We start from the raw sequence: 10,252 nt of genomic DNA, 5'->3' as shown, positions 1-10,252 counted from the left end.
CAAAGCTGGTGACTCCGGTAAGGAGGTTGCCGCGGAGGCAGCAGTCGCCGACAAGCAGGACGGCCCCAACAAGCAGTATTGCAAGATTCACCGCACCAAGGGCCATGATCTTCAGAACTGTAAGAGAGTCGAGCAGCTTGTTGAGCAACAGAAAGCTGAATACGAGCGGCGCGACAAAGAGAAGGCCCAAGAAGGAGCTGGTGGATCCGGCAAGAAACGTCCCGGCCGAGGAGGACGCCGCGGCAAGGCCAAGCAGCGGCAAGGAGACAGACCTCCTCGTGGCCGCGACAAGGATGAAGATGACGGCGACGATGAAGATATGGATGATGAGGAGACTGACGAGCAGGAGTTCCAGAAAGCCACAGAGGTCCTGTGCATTGACGGTGGTGCTTCTCTGCATGCCTCGCACCGCCAGCTCAAGCAGTGGGTGTGGGAAGTTAATGCAGCAGAACCACCCGTCGAGTCACGCAAGCCTCTGAAATGGTCTGACACGCCTATCATCTTTGATATTGAGGACCACCCGGATCGCATAACTGCGGTCGGGTGCTTGCCGATGTTGGTTTCACCAACAATCCGCAACCTCAAGGTCACTAAGATGCTAGTTGACGGCGGGGCCGGCTTGAATCTGATCTCCTCCGCGGTGCTCCAGAAACTCCAGATCCCTGACAGCGAGCTCGAAGAGACCGGCACATTTCAAGGAATCAACCCGGGAAGGAGCAAGCCAAAGGGAAAGATCACGTTGTCGGTAACATTTGGCAGCGAGCTGAACTTCAGGACTGAGAGGGTCACGTTTAATGTTGTCGACATTCCATTACCTTATAATGGAATCCTTGGCCATCCGGCACTCGCCAAGTTCATGGCGGCCTCTCACTATGCGTATAACATACTGAAAATGCCAGGGCCTATAAGTGTCATCTCTGTCCCTGGCGACAAGAAGGATGCTCTTATTTGTGCTGACAAGATCTATCGGGAAGCAGCAGCTGCAGCAGAACAGAGGACACTTGCCGCTGAAGCTCCCGGGGGGAAGAAGAAGACCAAGTCCGGCAAGAGCTCTGATGCCCACTCCGGCAAGCGCACCTCTTCGGAGTGCTACGCTACCGTCGAGGACGCACCATCGAGCTCCACCGGCAAGTGTAAAAAGGCAATGGAAACTCCACCTGAGACCAAGAAGGTGTCCGCCAAGGAGGATGGCACTGGTGGTACATTTACCATCAGCGCCACTCTTGACCCCAAATAGGAAAGCGCGCTCGTTGCTTTCCTGCGGGCGAATGTCGACGTGTTTGCGTGGCAACCGTCTGATATCCCCGGTGTTCCCAGGAAAGTGATTGAGCACCACCTTGCCGTCTGTCCTCATGCGCGGCCCGTCAAGCAGAAAGTCAGGAAGCAGGCAGTAGAGCGCCAAGAATTCATCGCAGAAGAAATCAAGAAGCTGGAAGCAGCAGGCCTTGTCAGAGGAGTGCTCCATCCCACGTGGTTGGCCAATCCTGTTGTTGTGCGCAAAGCTAACGGGAAATGGAGACTTTGTATTGACTTCACTGATGTTAATAAAACTTGTCCCAAAGACCCATTTTCCTTGCCGCGTATTGACCAGATTGTTGACTCCACAGCCGGATGTGATTTGCTTTCATTTCTTGATGCATACTCAAGATACCATCAGATCATCATGGCAGAAGAAGATGAAGAGAAAACCGCATTTATCACCCCGTGTGGCACGTACTGCTTCGTACGGATGCCTTTTGGTTTGAAGAATGCTGGATCAACATTCGCAAGGGTAGTCCACCATGCTTTTGAGCCACAAATACACAGAAATGTGGAAGCTTACATGGATGACATAGTGGTCAAGATCAAGAACAAGGCGACCCTGATTCAAGATTTAGACGAAACATTCACAAACCTGCGCAAGATCAACCTCAAGCTTAACCCCGAGAAGTGCGTGTTTGGAGTCCCTTCCGGCAAGCTTCTCGGGTTCTTCGTGTCTCAGCGGGGAATTGAAGCCAATCCCGACAAGATCAAAGCCATCAAGCAGATCGAAGCACCAAAGCGCGTCAAGGATGTACGAAGGCTTGCCGGTTGCGTGGATGCTCTCAGCAGGTTTATCTCTAGATCTGCTGAGCGCGCCCTGCCATTTTTCAAAATTTTGAAAAAGGCAGGTCCAATGAAATGGACTCCGGAAGCGGAGGCTGCGCTGCAGGACTTGAAGAGATACCTGTCTCCACTCCAACACTTGTCGCACCTAAGCCGCAGGAGAAGTTGCTGCTGTATATAGCAGCAACACTTGTCGCACCTAAGCCGCAGGAGAAGTTGCTGCTGTATATAGCAGCAACCAACCAATCAAGCGGATGATGAGCCAGCAACCACGGTAGATCCATCCAGCGACAAGCAGGGGGCTTCGCCGACAAGCTCTGGTCCCGAGAAACATGAGTTTGCGCAGGAACATGATAAGATGCCAAGGAGAATGGTGCAGCGCCCAGTTTACTTTGTCAGTTCTCTTTTGCAGGGGGCTAGATCAAGGTACTCTGGTGTGCAGAAGTTGCTTTTCGGCCTCCTCATGGCCTCAAGAAAGCTGCGCCATTACTTCCAAGCACATGAGATCACAGTCGTCACTCGCTTTCCGCTGAAGAGGATACTGCAAAATCCAGAAGCAACAGGCAGGATTGTTGAGTGGGCGCTGGAACTGTCAAGCTTTGGCCTCAAGTTTGAGAGCACCTCAACTATCCAAAGCAGAGCATTGGCAGAGTTCATAGCAGAGTGGACGCCAACCCCAGATGAAGAAATTCCAGAAACAAGCATCCCCGTCAAAGAGGCAAGCAAAGAGTGGTTGATGTACTTTGATGGTGTCTTCTCGCTGCAAGGCGCCGGTGCAGGCGTGCTGCTTGTCGCACCCACCGGAGAGCACCTCAAGTACGTAGTCCAGATGCACTTTCCCAAAGAGCAAGCAACCAACAATACTGCAGAGTATGAAGGATTGCTTGCCGGTCTCAGAATCGCAGCAGACCTTGGGATCAAGAAGCTCATTGTCAGGGGTGACTCATAGCTTGTCGTCCGACAAGTGAACAAGAACTACCAGAGTCCGTTGATGGAAGCGTATGTCGATGAAGTGAGGAAGCTAGAAGAGCACTTTGACGGCCTACAAATGGAGCATATCCCAAGAGCTCAGAATGATATTGCTGACGGCCTGTCAAAGTGCGCCGCACTAAAGTTACCTGTGGAACCAGGGATCTTTGTGCTTAAATTGACTCAACCATCCGTAACACCATCAACTGGACAAGGCAAGAAGAGGACGTTGGTTTCCGGCGACTACTTTCCGGCAGAGCTCCTCGAAGCCGCCGCTAAGAAAGTCCCCAAGATCAACACCAAGAAGGTTGAGGGGCAGTCTGCTCCGGCAAGCCTAATGGTTTGTTCCGTTGAAGCAGACGCTCCCGACAAGTTTTGCTCCGGCAAGCTTGCTGGGGAACATCAAGCTCCGGCAGGGCCGCAAGTCCTTGCCGTAGAAGCAGATGTTCCCGCAGCAGCAGATGTGCCTTTAGTCCTTGTTGTCGAGCCACAAGCTCCAGCATGGGCACAGCAGATTGTCCATTTCCTTCAGACAGGAGAACTTCTCGAAGAACAAGAAAAAGCGGAAAGAGTAGCCCGGCAGTCAAGTATGTACCAGTTTGTCGATAGCATACTATACAGAAGAAGACTCAACGGTGTGAAATTGAAGTGTATTCGCCGGGAAGATGGACAAAAGCTGTTGGCAGAGATACATGGAGGCATATGTGGCCACCACATAGGCGCAAGAGCACTTGCTGGCAAAGCTTTCCGGCAAGGTTTCTTTTGGCCGACAGCCCTCTAGGATGCAACTGCACAAGTAACCAAGTGCGAAGCGTGCCAGTTCCACTCCAAACAGATACACCAGCCAGCTCAAGCTCTCTAGACGATCCCTTTATCCTGGCCATTTTCGGTCTGGGGGCTCGATATCCTCGGCCCTTTCCCCCGAGCTGTCGGGGGCTTTGAGTACTTGTACAGCGCAATCGACAAGTTCACAAAGTGGCCGGAAGTGCAGCCAGTGAGGAAGGTGACAGCACAGTCAGCAGTCAAGTTCTTCAGGTCGATTGTTTGCCGTTTCGGGATCGCTAACAGGATCATCACCGACAACGACACGCAATTCACGAGTCGCACCTTCATGCAGTACGTCCAAGACCTTGGCGCCAAGGTCTGCTTCGCTTCTGTTGCTCATCCAAGAAGCAACGGTCAAGCAGAGAGGGCAAATGCTGAAGTGCTGCACGTGCTCAAGACCAGAAGTTTCGACAGGCTGCACAGGTGCGGAAGGAACTGGATCGAGGAGCTGCCAGTGGTTCTTTGGTCGATCAGAACGACGCCAAATCGAGCCACTGGCCAGACACCTTTCGCTCTAGTCTATGGAGCAGAGGCAGTTCTCCCCACAGAACTCGTATACGGATCACCTTGAGTGCTCGCTTATGATGAGCTTGAGCAAGAACAGCTGCGGCAAGACGACGCGCTACTCCTTGAGGAAGATCGTCTTTAGGCTGTTGTACGAGCTGCTCGATACCAGCAAGCTTTGCGCCGCTATCATAGCCGCACAGTTAAAGCCAGAAGCTTCGAGGATGGCGATCTTGTTCTTCGGCGCGTTCAGTCCACCAAGAATTCCAACAAGTTGACGCCGAAGTGGGAAGGCCCTTATCGGGTGAGACGAGTCACAAGGCCTGGTGCTGTCCGCCTTGAGACCGAAGATGGCATTCCAGTGAGCAACTCCTGGAACATAGAACATCTTCGTAAGTTTTTCCCATAAGGCGCGGTTGCCAGAACCCGTTCCGGCAACCACCTTTTGTACAAGTCTTGCCGCTGTTGCATATAATCCTTTGTACAAAGCCGGGCGCAGATCCCGTGCATAAGTAAAACCCCATGTGCTCCGCACAGCTTGTCCATTTCATGCGTTAGTTCCTTTCTTGCATGTGATTATCTGACACTTTGTGCAGCACTTACATCTGGTAAGCAGTAACGAGCCGAAGAGCTCCATATTATTATTTTCTCTTCTTTCTTTTTCTTTTAAAGGAAAAGAAGGTTCTCTCGCACACAAGTTTTCCGGGGGGGAAGGAGAAGATTGTGGTATGGGCCAGGTGTCGTTCAAACAAGGACTTGCCTTACGGGAAGCAAATGACAGAAAAGCTAAGTTGCCAAAGTTTGAGCAATCACTTTTTAAATTTTTGAGTTATCTTCCTCGAACGACCCTGCTTTGTATGGAAAACCTGTGCGCGAAGGAACCAACTCGTGGCTAGTTGCGCCCTTACTTTGTTTCGAGTCCGCTCAACAGCTTAAGCGTGCTGCATCTAGTCGCGACAAGGTTTCTTGTCGGAAGCAGCGCCGCCAGCAGGCTGCTGAAGTTCCGCACTCAGCGCTCGCGGCTCGGGCGCCTGCGCCGACAAGTTCCCTAGAAGCGTAGGGTAACAACATACAAAGGAAGGAATCTAGTAGAGGAAATAACATTGCAATTGATAACAGAAATAAAGTTATATTACAAAGATAACTTGTCGCTGCTCTAACAGACTGTTTTCATAACATGACTAACAGCGACAAGGGAAAAGAAGAAATGGGCGGCCTAATCTACGCGTCCGCCCTCGACTCTCTTGATCTCGCTGACCTTGTCCACAATGGGTGTGACAAGGGCCTTGAGTGCGTCCAGATCGGTGTCAGGCGGCAAGGACCTGAGGACGTTGGTGAAGCTGAGGCCTGGGTTGCGGAAGGCCACCTTCATCAGCACCTTCTGGAGAACCCCAGCGCAGATTTTGCGCGACTCGTCGGCCAGCTGCTTTGGGATCCTCTCCCGGAGCCGCTGGAGTGCCGTCGCCACGCCCTTGAAGAACAGGCTGAGCTTGGCGCTGGGTTGAAGACTCTCGTCGGAAGGATACCCAAAGTCCTCCATCCCCAGCTGTGCCAGCTCCTCGTTGATGACTGCGGCAGTGTTCACCAGACCCTCGGTCCAGTGCTCCATTGTGTCTCTGAACGAGTTCTGGGTAACTGCAATGCTCTCCAGCAGCGCCGCGTCAGCCTTGACCTTCTCCGACAAGGTCTTCTCCCGCTCCTTGACGGCCTCCAGCGTCTGCGTCAGCGTGGCCAGCTTCAACTCCAGGTCTGCTTTGGAATCCTTGGCGGCGCTGAGCTCCTTGCAGCTCACCATGGGCGGCAGGATCCTTCTCGCGCTCACGCTTGAGCGCGGCAAGCTCCTCGCCGCTCTTCCCAATATCGGCCTCCAGCTGCGCCACCTTCTCCTCTAGCTCTTTCTTGGCGGCCTCTGCAGTTGCCGCGGCATCCTTTTCCTCCTTGAGCGCCCTGCCAAGTGCTCGCTCGCGCTCGGCAAGCTCTTCCTCGTAGCTGTCGAGGTGGGCCTTCCGCTGCACTAGTTCACCTTCTCGCGCGGACTGCTTCTTGGCGGCCAGTCTTTGTTCCTCCTCAGCCTCGGCCTTCTCGAGAAGAAAGGCCGTGCGCTCCTTGTCGACTCGCTCCCGCTCCTGCGCCAGGGACCGGAGAGCTTCTTGATTTTGTCGTCGGAGCTCCTCCGTGCGCTTCTCCATGTCAACTCCCGCCTTCGTGACAAGCGCTTCCCGAGAAGCCAACTTGGCTTGCCGGGTGCGGTAGAGTGACAGCAGCTTCCGCAGCAGCTGCTCCTCCTCAGGCTCGCCACTGCTGCTGCCGGGCGCGTCAACCAATGACAGTCCAGCAGAGGCGAGCACCTCCCCGTCAAAAGTCTCCCCCTCGACCGGCGCCCTGGAGCTCGACGCCCAGGGTAGCTTGATGAAGATATTGTCACCGTCCTGCAATTAGGCACTGGGCTGGGGCTCCTCGGAGACTGGCTCCGCAGAAGCGGCAGAGGGTTCAGCAGTCGGTGCAGCGCCCGGCGCTCCTGCGGCCTCAGGGTCGTCAGTGCGATCGCCCGACCCCTCGCCGGCTTCCGCAGCAGCAGCCCCGGCGGCCTCCTTGCTGGCGGTCACATCAGCACCGACACCTTCCTCGCCGGCGCCCTCTGTCTCCATTGGCTCAGCCGAAGATGGGTCTGAAGAACGAAGAAGGGAGGAAAATCAATCAAAAATCCAAGAAAGGAAAAACAGAAGAAGCAGAACCCAAGGGGAAGTTTCTGGGCAAGTGGATTACCTGCGCCAAGATCTTCAGTTGCGGCCGTGGTCGCCGCAGGATCAGCAGTGCCGTCCCTTGCCGGAGAGTCCCCCCTTGCCAGAGAGCGCTCCCTTGCCGGGGGCTCCTCCCTTGGCGACGCAGTCGAAGCAGGTGGCACTTCGGGACCGGCCTCCGGGCGCTCCTGATGAGGCTGCTCTGCTCCTGCACAAGTCAACAAGCAAGATATCAACAAAGGAAAAAGCACTCAAGCGCGCCCGGCAACAGAAGGCTAAACCATGAACTTACGCTGGGGGCTGCGCTGAGGGCTGTTTGGAGGGGTGATCGCCGGGTCCGTCAAGGTGGTCTCGGACCCACCTCCTGCTGACACGATGGGGTCATCGTCGATGACGATCACTGCGGCCTTGGCCCTCTTCGCCGCTCTCTGGGCCAGTGTTCTAAAGAGAAAGGAGTCCAGATTGGAGCAAGTCAGATGCAAGATATAAAACAGCAAGATTGAGGGATTGTAAGAGCACCAAAGAAACTCACTCTTCTTCCTCCTCGTCGGAGCTGAGCGCGGAAAGATCAAAGTCCGGTCCTCCTCCGGTGCGGCGAGGTGGAGGAGTAGGATCCCTTGCCCGCTTGGCGGCGGCAGTGGCGGTGGCCCAGGAAGATCCCGCTCCAGTTGCCGCTGTTGCGTGAGGCGCTCCCGCGGCAACATTGCTTGCCGCGGTAGAGCGCGTCATGCGGCTCGGTGGCTGTGGAGCCAGCTGCCGCCCCGCTGCATCCCCGGCCCTGCGAAGGCGCCTCCTTGGCGGGCCCGGGGGCTCCGCCTGCGGCAAGTTCTCTGAAGGCTCAGCCTCCTCCTCGCCGGCCTCGCTCGACTCGGCTACGGAACCGGCAGGCTCCTCCTCGCCCATGAACTCCGCGCGTTCAGCAAGGTTTGCCGCCTCTGCAGCCTCCGCCTCCTCCACAGTAAACCCAAACACACCCGCAGCAGCTGCGGCCGCAGCCTCTTCCGCCCTAGTAGCGATGAGCTGCAGCTCCTCGTCGGTGGTGTCACGGGTGAGGCTCTTCTGCTCGTCGGCACGGACCGGCACTTCGTCCAAGGTGTCGAAGAACGCTCGCACAACATCATCCGCAGGCTCTTGCCAAGTTGGGACGATGCCGTGTGAATCGCACAACGACATCATGGCGCGGATCCGGTCAAGCGAAGAGTTATTGCACAAAGGAACTATGCCCCTCGGCAATGTGAATGGGTGCTGGGGGTCGCGTTTGAATAATTCCAAGAGCATTGTGTCCAACTCCAAGACAGTGAAGTTGTAGTTAAGGCCCGGCCGCAGCCTCATGATATCCGCCGAATTCTTGAATTCCCAGGCGGGCCTCCTCCTCTCCTGCAGGGGGGCAATGCGGCGGCGGAGGAAATCTGCCCCGACAGCACCTACGGTGAGCCCGGCAAGCCTGAGGCGAAGAATCCTAGTGATGGCGATCTTCAGCCTCTCGTCTTCCGGGGCCACGTTGCTCCAGTCATTGCCGCGCACTATTGGAGTTTGGCGCACAGCGGTGAAGGGCTGCGGATCCTCCTCGATGATCCAACACCACTCCGCCCTCCACTCCTCCCACTTGCTGCGAAGCTCACCCTCCAAGTACGCCTCTTTCTTGCCGACTCTCGAGACCCAGGCAATCCCTCCGGCAAGCGGCTCTCCTCTCTCTACCCGAGGTATGAAGAAGTGGTGGAAAAGGGCAACACTAGGGTGGACTCCGACAAAGTTTTCGCACAAGTGTGCGAAAACTGCCATGGTCAGGACAGCATTGGGGGTGAAGTCAAGGAGGCGGAAGCCATATGTGTTCATAATGTCACAAAAGAACTCCGAGAAGGGCGGGCAGAGCCCGCAATAGAAGAATAGCGGGAAGAATGGGTACCCATTTGGAGCCGACTCCGAGGCAGCGGCCAGGAGTACCCTCGTGCGCGGATGCGCACGCGTCTCCATCGCCCAAAAGAGGTAGAAGTACTCCCTCAGCTCCTGCACGCCGAGCTGGGGGGTGAAGATCGCCCGCTCCTTCCGCAGCGCCGCGAGCCGCTGCGCCTCGGCCGACTTCACACCCTTTCCCTTGTCGGATTTTGGGGCCATGGCGGAGGTGGTGGAGAAGGTCGACGGCGTGGTGGTTCTGGTGGCAATGGGGGGGGGGGCGGAGCACTGCTCTCTCGGCTTCGAGAAGAAGGGGGGAGCGGCGGAGTTTGTGAAGAAGGAGTAGCAGCAACCAGCGAGGGGGAACGAACTGCCCCTGTTTCCTCTGCTTATAAAGAGGGACAGGGCGGACGTTTCGGCCTTCCAAATAAACAACCACCCACGATCTCTCCCACGATGCCGCATTCAACGCGTGCTGTTATGGGAGAGTGCGGTGGATACGGAACAAGATTTGGCGTGGCCCAGCCCGCGTGTGCCCGTGCCCTGTCTTGGGCCTGGCCCAACAGCGCTCGACACCGTGTCTGGCCCAGGCCCGGGGGCTCCTGTCGGTGTACTAGAATAGGGGTACCCTAGTACCCCGAACTTGTGCACGGGCAGTTGCAGCACCCCGCGGCAAAGGCTTGCCGGGCGAACGCCAAGATCCCCCAAGGTTCCCTTGGAGCCATCCAAGAACAAAGTATTTAAGCTAAGGAGACAAGACCCCGGCAAGAGGAGCTTGCCGGGAAGGCCAACCAAGGCGCTCCAAGGAACTTGCCGCGACGCGCCACACGCTCCGGCAAGGCAGCAAGCCCCCGGCAAGAGGAGCTTGCCGGGAAGACTAAACAAGGTACCCCGGGGCCCGGTGAGCGACGAGCTTCTGGACCCGGCAAGATAACAACAGCGGAAAGGCGCTTGCCGCGGCATGCGGCCACTCTGCGCCCATGCTCCAGCGCATCCACCAACGTGTCGCTCTGGGGGCCTCTCCGGGCGCGCGTGGCAGGAGGCTGTGCAGCCAGCGGTGCGCAGTGGCATGCGAAGCTGACAAGATCGCCATTGTGGCGAACGGTGGCGCCCCTAACGGTCCTTTTCTGCACAGTTCAGGCGACTCAGACTGGCATTTAATGCCCTTGTCCCCTGCCATCAGGGTTAGGTAGGGTGCACTGTACAAACAACTGTATCAACTACCTCGCTTTTTA

The sequence above is a fragment of the Triticum aestivum genome, chromosome 3A (assembly GCF_018294505.1).
Source record: "Triticum aestivum cultivar Chinese Spring chromosome 3A, IWGSC CS RefSeq v2.1, whole genome shotgun sequence".
Classification (NCBI taxonomy): Eukaryota; Viridiplantae; Streptophyta; class Magnoliopsida; order Poales; family Poaceae; genus Triticum; species Triticum aestivum.
This window is presented reverse-complemented; position numbering follows the sequence as displayed.